Consider the following 5,470-nt stretch of genomic DNA (forward strand, 5'->3'; position numbering starts at 1 on the left):
TTTTATTTTCTTTGGCATACCATCCTGTAGAACGATTTATATAACCCTACGACTACTGCATTGATTAGGCTTCGATAGAGTCACGTAGCAGGTATTATAAGACTTTTAAAAGGCGTTTGTGTGTGTGTGTGTGTGTGTGTGTGTGTGTGTGTGATGGGAGTCTGATAAGTAATACCATGGCTGTGATAAGCTTCAAATTCCCTGCCAGGTTTGTGGCGGACAGTGACGGGATTTGGTGGTTACGTCCAGTCAGCTCTCCCCCCCCCCCTCCAACAACACACACACACACACACACACACACACAAATTTTATCTGTATTTATCTGTGTCATCTAATTTTAATTGTCTTTCAAGCTATTCGTATCTATCTAATTATCTAATTATCTGTATGTATCTCTGTTTTTCTATCTGTGTGTCTGTCTGTTTCTCGGCTTAACTCTGTACAGGCTTGCTATGGTTTAGGATGTAAATTCAGCCAAGGTGAGATGAGGTGAGGACGTGAGGTTATGGTGTGTCAGGTCAGGTCAGGTTCCACTTTGTTCTGTGTAACCTTCCCTGCTGCAGGTGTGTATTTAAGACGTCTTTAATGTCTCTATTTTCATTTCTCCTGTGGTCAGTGTTAAATATATAGATAGATAGATACATACATACATATATACATACCTACATAGATGAAATTCCTTGATTATTGCTTCCATACCATTTCCTCGCTTATTTGCCCTTCATTGTTTCCGTCTTTTCTTCCGCCTTCTTCACTCTTCGTCCTCTCTCATTCCCTCACTCCATCTCTCCTCCTACTCTTCTTTCCTCCACTCTCCCTTCCTCCATGCCTCCCATACTTTTTGGGTTTTACGTTCTCTCTCAACCCTTCCTTCACTTGGCTGATTACACCCTCTGCCGTACCCCCCTTTAAGCTATTTCTGTTTCAGTCCCATTTTTTTTCCTATATCTAGCAGCCTGTGCTTCTGTTAGTTTGTCCATCCATCTATGTTTTTGTCTATATGTAACTATCTGTATTGATCTGTATGTCTGTCTGTATATATATGTATCCATCTAATATGCATCTAGATGTCTACCTAGCTGGCGCTGTCATTTCTTTACTTTCCTGTATCTGTAGTATGGTATCTCGTTGAGGTTTAATTATCTTCCTGGCTAGCTCTCTGTCTTTATGTCCCTGTCTGTCTACCAGTATCCCTTACCTATCCAGATATCTCTCTCTCTACTCATTAACGACCCCTCTTCACTACACAGTACCGTGCATCCCAACCCTTACCCCAGTTTTATCGGTTGCTCTCTCATTAACTCTCTCGCTTTTTCTCTTCTTGTGTCCTCCACTATTCCTATTTCCCTCACCTACTCCTCCTCCCTCCTCCAACTCCTCTTATCTCTTAAGAATTCTCTCATTATCTTTTTTCATCCCGTCTCACTTACCCCTCTCTTTTTCTCTTCTTCTCATCCTCTGGATATCTTTTTATTCTCTTCCTCACCTTTTCTTCTTGCTTATCCTCTGCCTCCCCGGTCTTCTTTTTGAGAGATTTTATAATCCCCCCAAATTGTAAGATTTTTCGTAGTTGGAAAAATACTCTGGTTTTGGTGTTTCATTCCGGCCGATGACGTATTATTTAAATCATTCTTGTAACCTCCTGACGTTTTTATTGTACTCATGAGAGACTTCAGTGTGGGCGGGTTTGATATAGCCATCATGAACATTGTAAATACGGTAGACTCTTCGTAATGGAAAAGAATCATCCGGAGGTATCAAGAATAAACTAAATTCATACATCATCATCATCGTGAAGTACGGTACATTCACCCAAATATCTCCAGTGCAGGGGACATATTTATCTTATTGTCAGCCTGCTCCTTAAACTCCTGGGGAATAGTTCGTATGAGATCTGAACCAGTTCTAGCTATCAGCACATCTCCATACCAGTAAATTATTAGTAGAAGTAATCCTCTTTGATCCAATTTCTCCTCTCTGATATTCACTGTAGTTTGGCTGGGAAGTGTTTGCTACATATGTGAGGAAAAATCAGACAATTAATCAGCAATCTTAAACTTAAGCTCAAGGTTATTTGTGAATATACTGCCATTTCATATTCATCATTCCATCCTTACTTGTTTATTATCCCTCTCTTGCATTCTTCCACTCTTTGATTCACCAACTTTCACCTTTCCTCCTGTTCACTATCCATATGCTTCCCTTTTCAAATCCGCTGCCTCGTACTTAGTCTCTCTTCTCCGTTCCTCCTCTTTCAATTTTGACACACTCCCCTCTTTCCTTTTTTCTGCATCCACATTCATTAATTTTCGTCTCTCCCTGTCCCCCATTTCTCAAATTCTGTGACTCGATCAGATCTTATTCCATATTCTTCCTCCCCTACCCTCCTCTTTATTTCCTCGCTTCCCTGTTCATTTACCTTCCCCTTGCTTCGTAGCCAGCTCTCTTTGTTCTCCATTTCTTGAAAAATCTTCTTCCCTTACTTCACGTTCCCTTCTTTTATCCAGTATTTTTCTCCATCTCTTCTTACTATCCATCCATCCTATTTCCTGCTTTCTATTCAGTACGTCTTGTATCCTCCTTTTCCTACTCTCTCACGTCGTTTAGTATTCGTTTTCTTGCTTCCTCATTCACTTGTTTTCGCCTTTATTCATATTCTTACCATCCAATCCTCCTACTCCCTGCAATGTAGTAAGTCCTCCTCCTTTGTTATTTTCTTCTTTCCTAACCCTTGTATTACCTCTTATGTATTCGCGTATCTCACCTTGCGTGCTGGTTATTTCTCCCAGTTGCCCATCACTCCAATCCCTCTCTCTCTTTCTGTCCCCTCTCTTTCTCCATCATCCTCTCCTTCATTTTCTTTCTCCACTCTCCATCCTCCACCCTCCTGCCCCCTCATTCTCTTCCACTGTCTACCTAATGTCTACCCTTCCACCCCCCACAATCTCCCATCATTCTTTACCCCCTCACCTACTCTCCCCCATTCCGCCCATTGCCATCCTTCCCGAAGAAGAAGAAGGCTAGAATTAATATCTGTCTGCTTCATTAAGGTCAGTGTTGTTGTTGTTGTGGCGCTGAATTTATTTGGACGTCAACCCAGTGGACTGCAGGCTGAAGTTGCTCTTTTTCTGCAGTCCACCATGCTACTTTCAGGGGATAGGGAGGAAATTGATGGACGTCTGTCTGCTGCCCAGTTATAAGGGTGGCACCACGTGAATGCTTTCCATTTCAACACCACAAAGGTTATTAAGGTAGATAATAAATTTTGAGCTAAGGTCCAATTTTCCTCCATAGTAAGACACACAACCATTAAAGTTACATACACTTCCCAGTCGTACTTTAGGATGAACATCAAGGAGAAGGAAACAAATCTAACCAACAGTCTGACCTGCCTAGTGATCGAACTCGAGTCTTACAGTTTGGATCTGGTTACCCTACCATCACACAACCGGTGTAGTGGTAGTAAACCTCCGTTCAGACATGCATTCCGTCACCACAATTCCTTACCCTGCCAAACTCTTACCAACATCTGTCACACCATTTCTCCTTCCCGCTACAATCCCTTCCCATTAATATATCACCTCCCCACCTTGTCAGTAGCTCCACATTCCTCCCAGATCCATCCCCGTCCCATATGTACCCTTTTTCACCCTTTCCAGTCCTAGCTACATCCTTCATCTACACCCCCACACCCCTCCAGAACCCAAAACTATCCATGTCTTTCATTACCCCCTCACCACTAACAGACCTATCCCCATTCCTTATTTACCGGTACATACTTTCAACCCCCAAGACCTATTTACATCCCTCTCTCAACCCTCCCAGATAGATCCTTCTCCATTCTAGACTCCCGTCTCTATCTTTTTCCACTTCCATGCGATAGTCGCGGCGCACGACTATGAGGTTGTCATTATCGTACCCTGGCAACCCATCATTCGAAAGTGTGTCCGATTTCGTTTCATATTATACATGAATTATATTATTATGCACGAATATATTATACACGAATATTATTATACACGAACATATTATACACGAATCACATGCGTCTCATATTATACACGAAATCGGACGCACTTTTGAATGGAAGGTTGCCAGGGTACGATAATAACAACCCCAGAGTCGCGCGCCGCGACTATAGCCCTCCCTCACACTTCACTTACTCATCCATGCCAGATATATTCCCTACACCTGTTCACTTCTGCCAGATCTATCCCATCCCTTACAATCCCTCTCCTCTTTTGAACTCTTACCCTTCCATCGTTGACACTCCCTCACCCTTCCAAGATACTTACCTACACTACTAACATTTCATCAGCTTTATATACCCTTGCCCCTTCCGTAATACACTCTCTTTCATTTTACCCTTCCCTACCCCTTCTTCCTTACCCCATTCCTCCCCCTCCCCCCAGTACACCAAACACGTCTGGGCAAACAGGCATTATGACACAGCGGGACCATCTTATATTAAATGACTCTCATTCTTCACATTTCATACTCCTGCTCTCGCGTACACTGTGCCCTAAATATACACGTGTAGGAGCTGTGTGTGTGTGTGTGTGTGTGTGTGTGTGTGTGTGTGTGTGTGTGTGTGTGTGTGTGTGTGTGTGTGATCCCTGTGCGTCTATGAGTAACTATGTGAGTGTGTATACCGGTGCTTACCTGTGCATCTGGCCACCTGCTCATGCACGGTATTGGTCTAGCTGATGTGTGTCGTTATACCAGTGTCCATAACATGGAAATTGTAAATTTAATCACCTTGGGTATCCCTTTGTATACATATTCATTTTCTCTGTTGGAACTCCTTCCCATTCAAATTCCTTTTGCACAGTTGGGCCATCATTATCACTGGTACTCTTGATTGACAAACATGTCAGTTCATCTCTAGTTTTTTGTCATTTACGCCAGTGTTGATTATCAAACTACATACTGACTAAGTTTCCCAAACCTCCTTTTTTTCCTTTTTTTTTTTTTTTCTTTTGTAACTGAGACTCAGCTGTCTGAGGCAACTGAGAGCAAACCCATTTCTGTATCTTCCTACTTTCTCTATATTCATTTCAAAGCCAAAGGTGGATGTTGCGTATATGTACGCAACGACCTATCTTGTTCTCGTGTTCCTGAACTCGATTCTTCTGAATTCTGTACACTCTGGCTTCGGCTTTCCTGTCATTCTCTGACTGAATATATCTGCGCAGTTTACTTATCTCCTGATTCTACTGACCATCAAAAATTCTTTGACTATCTTACTTCTACGATGGAACACATTCTATCCATTTCTCCATTCTCCGAAATCTCCATTCAAGGAGATTTCAATGTTCACCACCACCTTTGGCTCTCCTCTCCTTTCACCGATCCACCTGGTGAACTAGCCTACACCTTTTCCATCCTTAATGACCTAGAGCAGCTTGTACAGCACCCTACCCGAATCCATGACCACCTTGCAGAGAGCTCCAACATACTTGACCTCTTC

The sequence above is a fragment of the Coenobita brevimanus genome, chromosome 80 (genome assembly GCF_032717465.1).
Source record: "Coenobita brevimanus isolate Jiangsu-jjx chromosome 80, ASM3271746v2, whole genome shotgun sequence".
NCBI classification, from domain to species: domain Eukaryota; kingdom Metazoa; phylum Arthropoda; class Malacostraca; order Decapoda; family Coenobitidae; genus Coenobita; species Coenobita brevimanus.